Source organism: Lithobates pipiens, unplaced genomic scaffold, assembly GCF_037356315.1.
Source record: "Lithobates pipiens isolate NorthernLeopardFrog02 unplaced genomic scaffold, aLitPip1_a1.2 Scaffold_30, whole genome shotgun sequence".
Classification (NCBI taxonomy): Eukaryota; Metazoa; Chordata; class Amphibia; order Anura; family Ranidae; genus Lithobates; species Lithobates pipiens.
In genome coordinates, this window is record NW_027507791.1 from 65,267,421 (window position 1) to 65,283,331 (window position 15,911).

The window sequence follows — 15,911 nt, forward strand, 5'->3', positions numbered from 1 at the left end:
CTGAAGCAACGGCACGTACGTGCCTCTGCTTCAGTTTGCTTCAGTGCGCATGTGCCGATGACATAAGCACATGCAAATACAGGGGATATCTCCTAAACCGTGCAGGTTTAGGAGATATCCAGCATAGCTACCTGTAGCAAAAAGTGGTTGTAAAGGGTTTACAACCACTTTAAGGCACTTTGTTTGTATTGCTGTCTGCCTAGTTCTATTTTTGTCCAAGGAGTCTGCCAATTTGCTATTGCATTTGCCTAAGGGTGTCCTGTGCCCTACCCCTCTCTCCCCCTGTTCCTGTTAAGATAAATAAAACTCTTTGTTCATTTTTAAAAGGGACTGGCACCTATCTTTCCACCTTGCACAACACCCACCATGCCTAGTAACCTGCACCCTGAGAAGGAAAGTCAACTCTCCCTGACTCTAGGAGTCACCACCAGGCCTCTGGAGGTCAGAGACACCACTACACATGTATAAAACTTTTATAATTTTATAAACTTATAATTTTATAAACATTTAAACATGTTTACTTCCTGTGTGTTGCATAATCCTGACCTCTGTACCGTGTCCGTTACTTATTTATGACCTCTTACCCTGCGCAATACATATTTCTGGTCCCTGCAATCTGTGGATTACACACTATTGACCTTTGCACTCCGTGTGTTACTTACTTCTACTGTTGAACTCTGTGTTACCTACTCCCAACCTCTGCATTTGTGTGTTACTCATTCCTGACTAGTGATGGCCGAACGGTTCGCCCGGCGGTCGTTTCGCGGCGAATTTCCGACTTTCGCCGTCCGCGGGTTCGAACGCCTTTTTCCGTCGTTCGCCCCGGCGGACTTACGTGTTTAATGTATACAAGAACTTTAACCTTTCGTGACACGTTTATCATGTGTTACAGGACAACCAATTGAGACATGACAGCTCATGGACACTTGGACATTCCCCCTAACCTATAAATACACCCGATCCGGTGGCCATTTTACATTCTTTCTTCTGTCACTGTAGGGAAAGGATCCTGTGTGGAGTAGGGACAGAGAAAACGCTAGCTATTTGGTACACAAAAGTTCTTTTCAGGACTGGTATAGGTGTTAGGTCAGCAGCCTGAGTTTCTTTTGTCAGTTTAGATAAAGGGACAGAGCGCTGTATGCTGCTATTTTAGGGACAGCTCAGCCAGATTAGTCTTTCTTCATCATCATCATCATCATCATCATTAGCTGTTACTATCAGGTCCACAAAAGAGCTGTTCCAGCTAATCGTTCCAGCCTACTCTTTTTTGCCAATTTGTATAGGGACAGGCAGGAAGCAGTGTGTCAGGCAGTGAGGATAATTTTAAAGACTTGCTGTTACTATTAGTTCCACAAAGGTTCTTTTCAGGACTGGTATCAGTGGTACGGTAATAGGCTTGTACACGTATAATATTCTTTCTTCCAAATATAGAAAGAATATTATACTTGACTGCTGCCCTTCTGCTGCAGTCTGCTAATCATTCACAACTCACTTGTTCCACAAAGCTCTTTATCAGGACTGGTAACTTGGTCTGTCTAGGGTGCTACGGTACATAGGCTTGGGTGCGGTACAGTCTGCTGTTCTGTAAGGACCGCTATCGGTCCACAATACATAGGGTTGCCGTGCACTACTGCTGACCGCTGCCCTATACTGCAGCAGTCCTTCATTGGTATAGGGACTGACGTACAGTCTGCTAATCACTAACACACAACCTGCTTGGTCCACAAAAGTTCTTATAAGGACTGGTAACTTGGTATAGGGTGCTACGGTACATAGGCCTGAGTGCGTTACAGTCTGCTGTTCTGTAAGGACCGCTATCGGTCCACAATACATAGGGTTGCCGTGCACTACTGCTGACCGCTGCCCTATACTGCAGCAGTCCTTCAGCGGTATAGGGACTGACGCACAGTCTGCTAAACACTAACACACAACCTGCTTGGTCCACAAAAGTTTTTATAAGGACTGGTAACTTGGTATAGGGTGCTACGGTACATAGGCCTGAGTGCAGTACAGTCTGCTGTTCTGTAAGGACCGCTATCGGTCCACAATACATAGGGTTGCCGTGCACTACTGCTGACCGCTGCCCTATACTGCAGCAGTCCTTCATTGGTATAGGGACTGACGTACAGTCTGCTAATCACTAACACACAACCTGCTTGGTCCACAAAAGTTCTTATAAGGACTGGTAACTTGGTATAGGGTGCTACGGTACATAGGCCTGAGTGCGTTACAGTCTGCTGTTCTGTAAGGACCGCTATCGGTCCACAATACATAGGGTTGCCGTGCACTACTGCTGACCGCTGCCCTATACTGCAGCAGTCCTTCATTGGTATAGGGACTGACGTACAGTCTGCTAATCACTAACACACAACCTGCTTGTTCCACAAAAGTTCTTATAAGGACTGGTAACTTGGTATAGGGTGCTACGGTACATAGGCCTGAGTGCGTTACAGTCTGCTGTTCTGTAAGGACCGCTATCGGTCCACAATACATAGGGTTGCCGTGCACTACTGCTGACCGCTGCCCTATACTGCAGCAGTCCTTCATTGGTATAGGGACTGACGTACAGTCTGCTAATCACTAACACACAACCTGCTTGGTCCACAAAAGTTCTTATAAGGACTGGTAACTTGGTATAGGGTGCTACGGTACATAGGCCTGAGTGCGTTACAGTCTGCTGTTCTGTAAGGACCGCTATCGGTCCACAATACATAGGGTTGCCGTGCACTACTGCTGACCGCTGCCCTATACTGCAGCAGTCCTTCAGCGGTATAGGGACTGACGCACAGTCTGCTAAACACTAACACACAACCTGCTTGGTCCACAAAAGTTTTTATAAGGACTGGTAACTTGGTATAGGGTGCTACGGTACATAGGCCTGAGTGCGTTACAGTCTGCTGTTCTGTAAGGACCGCTATCGGTCCACAATACATAGGGTTGCCGTGCACTACTGCTGACCGCTGCCCTATACTGCAGCAGTCCTTCATTGGTATAGGGACTGACGTACAGTCTGCTAATCACTAACACACAACCTGCTTGGTCCACAAAAGTTCTTATAAGGACTGGTAACTTGGTATAGGGTGCTACGGTACATAGGCCTGAGTGCGTTACAGTCTGCTGTTCTGTAAGGACCGCTATCGGTCCACAATACATAGGGTTGCCGTGCACTACTGCTGACCGCTGCCCTATACTGCAGCAGTCCTTCAGCGGTATAGGGACTGACGCACAGTCTGCTAAACACTAACACACAACCTGCTTGGTCCACAAAAGTTTTTATAAGGACTGGTAACTTGGTATAGGGTGCTACGGTACATAGGCCTGAGTGCAGTACAGTCTGCTGTTCTGTAAGGACCGCTATCGGTCCACAATACATAGGGTTGCCGTGCACTACTGCTGACCGCTGCCCTATACTGCAGCAGTCCTTCATTGGTATAGGGACTGACGTACAGTCTGCTAATCACTAACACACAACCTGCTTGTTCCACAAAAGTTCTTATAAGGACTGGTAACTTGGTATAGGGTGCTACGGTACATAGGCTTGAGTGCGGTACAGTCTGCTGTTCTGTAAGGACCGCTATCGGTCCACAATAGATAGGGTTGACGTGCACCACTGCTGACCGCTGCCCTATACTGCAGCAGTCCTTCAGCGGTATAGGGACTGACGCACAGTCTGCTAAACACTAACACACAACCTGCTTGGTCCACAAAAGTTTTTATAAGGACTGGTAACTTGGTATAGGGTGCTACGGTACATAGGCCTGAGTGCGTTACAGTCTGCTGTTCTGTAAGGACCGCTATCGGTCCACAATACATAGGGTTGCCGTGCACTACTGCTGACCGCTGCCCTATACTGCAGCAGTCCTTCATTGGTATAGGGACTGACGTACAGTCTGCTAATCACTAACACACAACCTGCTTGGTCCACAAAAGTTCTTATAAGGACTGGTAACTTGGTATAGGGTGCTACGGTACATAGGCCTGAGTGCGTTACAGTCTGCTGTTCTGTAAGGACCGCTATCGGTCCACAATACATAGGGTTGCCGTGCACTACTGCTGACCGCTGCCCTATACTGCAGCAGTCCTTCAGCGGTATAGGGACTGACGCACAGTCTGCTAAACACTAACACACAACCTGCTTGGTCCACAAAAGTTCTTATAAGGACTGGTAACTTGGTATAGGGTGCTACGGTACATAGGCTTGAGTGCGGTACAGTCTGCTGTTCTGTAAGGACCGCTATCGGTCCACAATAGATAGGGTTGACGTGCACCACTGCTGACCGCTGCCCTATACTGCAGCAGTCCTTCAGCGGTATAGGGACTGACGTACAGTCTGCTAAACACTAATACACAACCTGCTTGGTCCACAAAAGTTCTTATAAGGACTGGTAACTTGGTATAGGGTGCTACGGTACATAGGCTTGAGTGCGGTACAGTCTGCTGTTCTGTAAGGACCGCTATAGGTCCACAATAGATAGGGTTGACGTGCACCACTGCTGACCGCTCACCTATACTGCAGCAGTCCTTCAGCGGTATAGGGACTAAGAGTTTTGTCACAGGGTCATTTAAAAAATGACATGCAGAGGAAGAGGCAGGCCCTTCCGCAGGGGTGGTAGGGGTAGGGCAGGAGCAACAGGCTTGAGCCAAAGTGGGAAGTTGCAGAAGGTGCGTTCAATTACTTTAAAGGATGCACCAGACTTGGTTGAGTGGCTCGCTCAGCCTTACTCTTCTGCACCCTCCTCATCCTCTCGATCTGCACCCTCTTCTTCACTCTCTGCTATGTGCACCCCCAAAGACACTACCACCAACAACACGACCACCACCACCACCACCACATACCTTCCGCTTGAGTCACTGGAATTATTTTCCGATCCATATCAAGAGGACATTTCTGATGCGCAGCCACTCTTGGTATTGGATCAGGAAGAGGAGGTAGCAACAAGCGCTACTCAGCAGTCTGACGCCAGTACCCAGATCAGCCCAAGGAGGAGGTTGGTCCCCGGTGTTGCTGCCTACTCTACTTATAGCGGTGGGGAAGGTGACGTTGATGATGACGTGTCTAGTGATGTCACGTGGGTGCCCACAAGAGAGGAAGAGGAGGGGAGTTCAGAGGGAGATATGGACCAGCAGATAGGGAGGAGAAGCAGCAATGACTTACATTGCACAGCAGGGACAAAGCAGACTGCAAATGTATCAGGAGCGAGTCATCGACCATGTACGGTCACATCTGGCGCTCCCAGGACACCGGCACATGGCTCCGCAGTGTGGGCTTTTTTTAACGTGTCCGCTGCTGACAATAGCGTTGCCATCTGCAATCTTTGCAGTCAACGCGTTAGTCGCGGTAAGCCCAATACTCACCTAGGGACGACCGCCTTAAGAAGGCACATGAGCAGCCATCACCGAGCCCAGTGGGAGCAACGGAACACACAAAGCCACACTGCAGGCTCTCACCGTCCAGCCTCGTCTTCTACTTCTCCTTCTCCTCTCTCCTCACAATTGTCCTCCACTCCACCTTCCATCACGCCAAGCTCACATTTTTCTGCAAAAAGGCAGGCTTCCGTGGGCCTAATGTTTGAGCGTAAAAAAATGATGACGCCGGATAACCCTCTTGCCCAACGGTTGGCGGCTGGCTTGTCAGAACTCATAGCCCGCCAACTACTGCCATATAAACTGGTGGACTCGGAGGCCTTTCGCAAATTTGTGGCCATTGGAACACCACAATGGAAGGTCCCAGGAAGGAAGTATTTCTCAGAGAAGGGCATCCCAGAGCTATATGGCCATGTTCAGCGGCAAGTGAATGTATCTCTGGCACACAGTGTCGGTGCCAAGATACATCTGACCACAGACACGTGGTCTAGCAAACACGGGCAGGGAAGGTATATCAGTTTTACTGCCCACTGGGTGAACCTTCTGACGGCCGTCAAGCATGTAACCCGTGGCACCCGTGTAGATTTGGTTTTACCGCCACGGATTGCATGCAGGCCTGACTCTTCTTCTCCTCCTCCTACTCCATCCTCCTCCCTCTCCTCCTCAGCTGCCTCCTCCTTTTCCGCTGCTAGCGTCTCTTCCACTGCACCGCCCAAGCTCCCCAGAACCTATTCCACATGCCAGGTGAGACGTTGCCATGCCGTGCTGCGTCTGTTGTGCCTGGAAGCAAAGAGCCACACTGGCCCGGCACTCCTTTCAGCTTTGCGTTCACAGGCAGATGAGTGGCTAACACCGCTCAATTTGACAGTTGGTAAAGTGGTGTGTGACAACGGTGCCAATCTGCTTAGCGCATTGAAACAGGGCAAAATCACGCACGTGCCGTGCATGGCACACGTCTTAAACTTGGTCGTGCAGCGATTCCTTGTCAAATACCCTGGGGTCCAGGACATCTTGCGGCAGGCAAGGAAAATCTCGGCCCATTTCAGAAGATCTTACACGGCCATGGCTCGCCTTGCTGACATTCAGCGGCGACACCATCTGCCGGTCAGACGTCTTATTTGCGATTGCCCGACGCGATGGAACTCAACCTTCTATATGCTTGATAGGCTGCTCCAGCAGAAACGTGCAGTTAACGTCTACCTGTATGAACTCTGCGAAAGAAACGGTTCTGGGGAGCTGGGTTTTTTTTCACCGCGCCAGTGGCTGCTCATGCGCGACACATGCAGACTTCTGCGGCCATTTGAGGAGATCACCAAACTGGTCAGTCGCAGCCATGGCGCCATCAGTGACATGGTACCTTATGCCTTCTTTCTGGAGCGTGCATTGCGTCGTGTCATTGATCAGGCTGTGGAGGAGCAGGAGCGGGAAGATGAGGAAGTCGCAATGCTGGATGAATTCCCAGGGGGGGCTACTCTATCTGAGACAAGTCAACAACAGGAGTCTGATGAGGAGTCAGAGGAGGATGGTGCCGGGGCGGATGAGCAGGAGCAAGAAGAGCATGCTTTAAACCTTTCTGGGATCCCTGTTGTGCGAGGATGGGGAGAGGAGAATGAAGAGGACGACATTATCCTGGATGATGAGCAGGAGCCAGGCCACCACACCGCTTCCACTTTAGTGCAAATGGGGGCCTTCATGCTCCAGTGTTTTAATAGGGACCCCCGTATAAAAAGCATGAGGGTCAAGGACCAGTACTGGGTGGCAACGTACTTAGACCCCCGGTACAAACACAAAATGGCGGAAATGTTACCGCCGTCGCAGAGGGCTGTCAGAATGCAGCACTTCCAGGCCTTGCTTCGAGAAATGCTGCATTCTGCTTTTGCGTGCGCTGGCAGAGGAGCAATTCCCACTCCCAGAGAAGGATTTGCGGGTACCAATCCAACAGCGCCTGCAAGAAGAGGCCGGTTTGAAGATGTGTTGGTGACTTCGGATATGAGGTCATTCTTTCAGCCGACCCATCGACAGGTGTCATCCGGATCCAGCATCAGGGAACGCCTAGACCGTCAGGTGTCCGACTACATTGGGTTAACGGCCGATGTGGACGCTCTGAGGAGTGATGAACCCCTAGACTACTGGGTGGGCAGGCTTGACCTCTGGCCAGAGCTTGCCCAATTTGCAATCGAACTGTTGGCTTGCCCCTCATCCAGTGTCCTGTCCGAAAGGACGTTCAGCGCAGCAGGGGGGATTGTGACCGATAAGCGTACTCGCCTAGCTCACCACAGTGTTAACTACCTCACATTTCTAAAAATGAATGAGGCATGGATCTCGGAGGAATTCAACACATGTGATCAGTAGACCATGTATATGTCTATAAACAATTTTTGGAATCAAGCACACAGACCTTCTTAATTCATTTGGCTCACTTCCCTGACCCAAAAAAGCACACCGTACTATATGCCCCTACCCTCCTCTTTGAAGAGGTTGAGCGGTGTCATATTTCTACTGGGGCTGCTTATTATGAGGGGTTCCCACCATCCCTGTGCTGTGCTGACTTCCTCCTGGGTGTTCTTATTATGAGGGGCTCCCACCATCCCTGTGCTGTGCTGACTTCCTCCTGGGGGTTCTTATTATGAGGGGATCACACCATCCCTGTGCTGTGCTGACTTCCTCCTGGGGCTGCTTACGGTGCTGCTGTCAGCGCTGTATGTCACGGAGCTGCTGTCAGCGCTGTATGTCACGGAGCTGCTGTCAGCGCTGTATGTCACGGAGCTGCTGTCAGCGCTGTATGTCACGGAGCTGCTGTCAGCGCTGTATGTCACGGAGCTGCTGTCAGCGCTGTATGTCACGGAGCTGCTGTCAGCGCTGTATGTCACGGAGCTGCTGTCAGCGCTGTATGTCACGGAGCTGCTGTCAGCGCTGTATGTCACGGAGCTGCTGTCAGCGCTGTATGTCACGGTGCTGCTGTCAGCGCTGTATGTCACGGAGCTGCTGTCAGCGCTGTATGTCACGGAGCTGCTGTCAGTGCTGTATGTCACGGAGCTGCTGTCAGCGCTGTATGTCACGGAGCTGCTGTCAGCGCTGTATGTCACGGAGCTGCTGTCAGCGCTGTATGTCACGGTGCTGCTGTCAGCGCTGTATGTCACGGAGCTGCTGTCAGCGCTGTATGTCACGGAGCTGCTGTCAGCGCTGTATGTCACGGAGCTGCTGTCAGCGCTGTATGTCACGGAGCTGCTGTCAGCGCTGTATGTCACGGAGCTGCTGTCAGCGCTGTATGTCACGGTGCTGATGTCAGTGCTCTGTATTACGGTGCTGCTGTCAGTGCTCTGTATCTCCTGCACCCTCTTGTTTGCCTACCCTGGTCCCTGACCTTCCCTCTCCTCCATTGCCTTCATTAGCTCCATAGTCCTGAATTGTCAGAACAATTTCCCAAATAAAAAAAAAATGCTTGTAGTTATCGATCCCAAATTCACCTCATACATGTATTATGCTATTGTCCAGGTGGTGGGACTACGTGCTACCCCCTAATAATTACCCCGTGGCCGCAAATTCGACCTAAAGGTTTGCGAAATTCGCCTCCCATTGAAGTCAATGGAGCCCGCGGCGAACGGTCGTTTTCGCGAACGTTTGTGTCCGTTCGCGTTTCGCGTTCGCGAAACGTCCCGTCGGAAGTTCGTCCATCACTATTCCTGACCTCTGTACCACATTGTTTCCTTACTCATGGTGCCCAGGACATTGTCTTGATACCATGAATGTCTGCCTCTTATACCAAAAGTCTGTGACCGATTGTTAAAAATGGGGTCAAAATGTTGGGGGCATGGTTAAATTGGTTAAGTACATTACTAAGTTCAGTTTTTTTCAGAATTTTAGGCAAGACTTGATGAACCCCCTTTGCATCAAACCAGGGCATATTTGTCCATTTCTAATCCTTTAGATATGGGTGTCATCACATGTCCATGACTACCCCAAAGATGGCATTTACTGGCACTACTGATATTCATATGATACCACAGTAGAGTCAAGGCCTGCTATTAGTAAGTACACTGATATAGAACTTCAGCCAAAACTTTTTTTTTGTGGGATCGTATCCCTGTCAATTCTGTGTCCCCACATTTCTGGCCACAGAGATATGACATAATTTAACTCAAAATCTCCCCCAAAGAGGAGGAGAAATGTCACCTTTGCCAGTTGTTGGAAGAAGTGTCCCTGTGAAAAAATATCCAAGTGACAGCTATAACATTTTGGATCTGCCCACATTATGTTTTGGTGACCATGGTCATCACCATGACAAATAAAGAGGTTGCAAGATTTCCCATTAACCATTGCCTACTCTACCCGAAAACCAGGACAATGTTTTGAGTTCTACTTTTATATACAGTATCTCACAAAAGTGAGTACACCCTTCACATTTTTGTAAATATTTTATTATATCTTTTCATTTGACAACACTGAAGAAATTACACTTTGCTACAATGTAAAGTAGTGAGTGTACAGCTTGTATAACAGTGTAAATTTGCTGCCCCCTCAAACTAACTTAATACACAGCCATTAATGTCTAAGCCGCTGGCAACAAAAGTGAGTACACCCCTAAGTGAAAATGTCCAAACTGAGCGCCAGGTGTCAATATTTGGTGTGGCCACCATTATTTTCCAGCACTGCTTTAACCCTCTTGGGCAGGGAGTTCACCAGAGCTTCACAGCAGGTTGTCACTGGAGTCCTCTTCCACTCCTCCGTGACAACATCACAGAGCTGGAGAATGTTTGGGACCTGCACTCCTCCAGCTTCCATTTGAGGATGCCTCATAGATGATCAATAGGGTTTAGGTCTATAGACATGCTTGGTCAGTCCATCACCTTTACCCTCAGCTTCTTTAGCAAGGCAGTGGACGTCATGGAGGTGTGTTTGGGGTCGTTATCATGCTGGAATACTGCCCTACACCCCAGTCTCCGAAAGGAGGGCATCATGCTCTCCTTCAGTATGTCACAGTACATGTTGGCATTCATGGTTCAATGAACTGTAGCTCTCCAGTGCTGGCAGCCCTCACACAGCCCCAGATCATGACACTCTCACCACCATGCTTGACTGTAGGCAAGACACACTTGTCTTTGTACTCCTCACCTGGTTGCTGGCACACACGCTTGACACCATCTGAACTTAATAAGTTAATCTTCGTCTCATCAGACCACAGGACATGGTTCCAGTAAACCATGTCCTTAGTCTGCTTGTCTTCAGCAAACTGTTTGCGGGCTTTCTTGTGCATCATCTTTAGAAGAGGCATCCTTCTGGTATGACAGCCATACAGATCAATTTGATGCAGTGTGTGGCATATGGTCTGAGAGCTGACAGGCTGACACCCCACCCCTTCAACCTCTTCAGCAATAATGATAGCACTCATAGGTCTATTTACCAAAGGCAACATCTGGATATGACGCTGAGCACGTGCACTAAACTTCTTTGGTCGACCATGGCGAGGCCTGTTCTGAGCGAAACGTGTCCTGTTAAACTGCTGTATGGTCTTGTCCATCATGCTGCAGCTCAGTTTCAGGGTTTTGGCAATGTTCTTATAGCCTAGGCCATCTTCATGTAGAGCAATAATTCTTTTTTTCAGATCCTCAGACAGTTCTTTGCCATGAGGTGCCATGTTGAACTTCCAGTGACCAGTATGAGAGAATGAGAGGATTAACACCAAATTTAACACAACTGCTCCCCATTCACACCTGAGACCTTGTAACAGTAATGAATCACATGACATTGGGAAGGGAAAATTGTTATTTTTGGGTCCAATTTGTAAATTTTTACTTAGGGGCGTACTCATTTTTGTTGCCAGCGGTTTAGACATTAATGGCTGAGTGTTGAGTTATTTTGCTTGGACAGCAAATTTACACTGTTATACAAGCTGTACACTATCTACTTTACATTGTAGCAAAGTGTAATTTCTTCAGTGTTGTCACTTGAAAAGATAGAATAAAATATTTACGAAAATGCGAAGGGTGTACTCACTTTTGTGAGATATATATATATATATATATATATATACTATAAAATATGCTTATAAATTACAACATACATAGAAAGTATGAATTTTGGAATCTGAGCTTTATGTTCACTTCTTCTTTTTTTTTCTTTTTTTTTTTTTCTTTCGTTCCTAAACTTTTCTAAATTGCTTAAATATTTTTATCCGTAATCTCTACTGCAGTAGTTAGAACACTACTGCTTTATTAGCTCTCTTAATTTTACTAGCTGGGTTTAATATTACAGTTACCAAAATGGGTATAAAAATAAATGGTAAATACAGCAGAGGATTCAGCTAAATGCATTTGAAAGTTTGAAAACAAATATCACAATGCAGACTGCAGATATTAAAGTTATGTAACAGCATAAAAAAAATCATGAATTGAAACCCAACCAATTTTTTTAATGCTTTGTGCAAAATAAGAGTTTCTCTATTTACTGATTTTCGTTTTCTTTTCCTGTCTCCACCACAATTTTTTTCATATGTTCATTTCATGTTTGAAAATATTGTTCCTCTAGTGGTCATTATGTGCCATCAGTAATGTTAATAAAGTTAATTCTGTAGGTAATAAAAAGTCTATGTCAGGGCCAGGGGTCTCAAACTGCAGTCCGAGGGCCTAATGCGGCCCTTTGCTAGCCTTCATCCGGCCCTCGGGGCACTATTGCTCCCAATGACGCAAGGCAATATTTCTCCCATTGACATCAACAATGGGGCCCTATTTCTTCCACTAATACCAATGATGGAGCACTACTCCCCTTCTTACTGACCACCTACATTTTTAAATGTTTATTCTCACTGATGCTCGGCCCAGGGCATTTTCTAACCCCACTTGCCAGAATCCTGCGCTCCTAAAGTCTGAAGGACAGTAAACTGGCCCTTTGTTTGAAAAGTTTGGAGATCCATGGTCTAAATGATAGCCATGTCACTCTTTGTCTTAAAATAACTCCAGGAGGATGCAAAATTAAGTTAATGTATTTTAAAGGGTAAGGATGAGGTTTGTGTTTGCCTCTACCATGGGTCTGTGGTGAATTCTGGGGGTTTGAGATTTTATGGAAGATTCGCTGAAGATAATGTTTTGCATGGCTTTTGTACTTTGGGAACAATGGCATACACATTGTGGCATCAAGGGACATACAGGGACTTCCTAAGTCAGGGGTCCTCAAACTACAGCCCGCCAAGGTCATTTACCTGGCCCGTCCCCACCATGGGTAGACTCCCAAGCCTCCGCAAGCCTCCTCCACCGTTGTCATCAGTGAACAGTGGAGAGCAGGAGGCAGCTTAGCTCAGAAAGAAGGGCAGGTGGTAGAGCTACCCAAATTAACTTGAATTTAAACTGCATGCAATTGTTAGCTAGGACACAGGGAAACAAATCACCAGCTTGCTAATATGGAAAGTCACTCTGCTGGCTCTCGCTCCCGGCCCCTGTCCCAAACTGTGTTGCCTTCTGCTCTGTGAGGTAGGATACTGCTATGGGAGGGAAAATGGTGGCAGAGGTCACTGTTTTATGGGAAAGGGGGGCAGAGGACACTACTGTGTGTGTGTGTGGGGGGGGGGGGGGGGTGTGTGGTGAAGGGGCAGAGGACACTGAATGAATGAATGAATGAATGAATAACTTGTATAGCACTACATATGCAAACTAAATCGCCTCAGGGCGCTTTTGCCGCCAGTGCCCGTCTGGGTTTTCAGAAGAGATGGGTCTTGAGCTTCTTCCTGAAGGCCAGATAGTTTTCTTCTAAGCGGATGTCCGCGGGTAGAGCATTCCATAGCCGTGGTCCTTGGACTGCGAACCGTCATTCGCCTTTAATTTATAATGGGTCTTGGGAATGTAGAGGAAGTTCTGGTTAGTTGACCGGAGAGTGTGACCTGAGTGTAGTGCTTTATTTTGTCGCAGAGGTATTGATCCTTGCATTCTAAGTGCAACATACTCCTGATCCCTACATTCTGAGTGCAATGCACTCCTGATTCCTGCATTCTGAGCGCAGTGTACTTCTGAGCCCTGCATTCTGAGTGCAACGCACTCCTGAACCCTGCATTCTGAGAGCAAAGCACTTGTGAGCCCTGCATACTGAGCGCAACGTACTACTGAACCTTGCATTCTGTATAATAAGATATGTGCAGTGTGCAAAGGTATTCGTTCATACTATAGTCCTGACCCTCAACAGTCTAAGGGACAGTGAACTGGCCCCCTGTTTAAAAATCATGAGGACCCCTGGCCTAAGACATATGCAGGAACAGTAACTACAGTGGATGCTCCTTTATCCACTCCTCCTAAAACATCTCCCCAAAATTCAGTCTCTAGACCCACATATTCAGTGTATTCAGCTGTGCAACTTTGCAATAACTCCTTGGCCAGTCTTACTGTCAGGACCTGGATCACCTGCTGGTGGCTCTGTGCTTACCAGAGTAAAATGTTGTTGTTTCAGAGTCCACCAGCAGGTGTCTCCCAGCAGATCCCAGTTGTCAGTTTCTACCTGGTGCTGGCTACTGGGAGGGTATTTCCGTCCTCCCTTGCTAGTGCCTCTGGCTCAAGTGTTTTCCTTTGGTGCCAGATGCTGCTAGCCATTTACAGTATGCTGTCCCTGCTCTTGATTGTGCTTGTACATATTCCCTGAATCCTGCTGCCTTGTTTCTATTATCCTTTGTTCATGATCACAGTTTTGGTTCCCCTTTCCTATATGTTCCCTGCACCAGTTTTACCCTGCTTTTCTGTGTTTCCCAGTTGTTTATATTGTATTATAGTTAGACTGTTCACTTTCTCACATTTGCTGTGTACAGTGGTGTGAAAAAGTGTTTGCCCCCTTCCTCATTTCCTGTTCCTTTGCATGTTTGTCACACTTAAGTGTTTCGGAACATCAAACCAATTTAAACAATAGTCAAGGACAACACAAGTAAACACAAAATGCAATTTGTAAATGAAGGTGTTTATTATTAAAGGTGAAAAAAATCCAAACCATCATGGCCCTGTGTGAAAAAGTGATTGCCCCCTAAACCTAATAACTGGTTGGGCCACCCTTAGCAGCAACAACTGCAACCAAGCATTTGCGATAACGTGCAATGAGGCTTTTACAGCGTCCTGGAGGAATTTTGGCCCACTCATCTTTGCAGAATTGTCCTAATTCAGTTACATTAGAGGGTTTTCGAGCATGAACGGCCTTTTTAAGGTCATACCACAACATCTCAATAGGATTCAGGTCAGGACTTTGGCTAGGCCACTCCAAAGTCTTCATTTTGTTTTTCTCAGCCATTCGGTGGTGAACTTGCTGGTGTGTTTAGGATCATTGTCCTGCTACAGAACCCAAGTTCGTTTCAGCTTGAGTACACGAACAGATGGTCGGACATTCTCCTTCAGGATCTCTTGGTAGACAGCAGAATTCATAGTTCCTTTTATCACGGCAAGTCTTCCAGGTCCTGAAGCAGCAAAACAGCCCCAGACCATCACACTACCACCACCATATTTTACTGTTGGTATAATGTTCTTTTTATGAAATGCAGTGTTCCTTCTACGCCAGATATACTTGGACACACACCTTCCAAAGAGTTCCACTTTTGTCTCATCGGTCCACAGAATGTTGTCCCAAAAGTCTTGGGGATCATCAAGATGTGTTGTGGAGAAATTGAGACAAGCTTTGATGTTCTTTTTGCTCAGCAGTGGTTTTCTCCTTGGAACTCTGCCACGCAGGCCATTTTTGCCCAGTCTTTTCCTGATGGTGGAGGCATGAACACTGACCTTAACTGAGGCAAGTGAGGCCTGCAGTTCCTTGGACGTTGTTGTGGGGTCTTTTGTGACCTCTTGGATGAGTCGTCGCTGCGCTCTTGGGGTAATTTTGGGTGACCAGCCACTCCTGGGAAGGTTCACCACTGTTCCATGTCTTCGCCATTTGTGGATAATGGCTCTCACTGTGGTTTGCTGGATTCCCAAAGCTTTGGAAATGGCTTTATAACCCTTTCCAGACTGATAGATCTCAATTACTTTCTTTCTCAATTGTTCCTGAATTTCTTTGGGTCTCGGCATGATGTGTAGCTTTTAAGGATCTTCTGGTGGACCTTACTGTGTCAAGCAGCTCCTATTTAAGTGATGCCTTGATTGTGAACAGGTGTGGCAATAATCAGGCCTGGGTGTGGCTAGAGAAATTGAACTCAGGTGTGGACAACCACAGTTATAGTATGTTTTAACAAGGGGGGCAATCACTTTTTCACACAGGGCCATGATGGTTTGGATTTTTTTTCACCTTTAATAATAAACACCTTCATTTACAAATTGCATTTTGTGTTTACTTGTGTTGTCCTTGACTATTGTTTAAATTGGTTTGATGTTCCGAAAACACTTAAGTGTGACAAACATACAAACGAACAGGAAATGAGGAAGGGGGCAAACACTTTTTCACACCACTGTATTTTGGTTGCTGGTGTTTGGTTGTATTTTGTTCCACTGTAAATAAATCTCCCTTAAAGCATACTCAGTCTGGTTCCAGTTTCCTGAGTATAGCTTAGCAAATTTGGACATCCTTTCTGCTGATTCCTGACACTCTCACAATGCAGG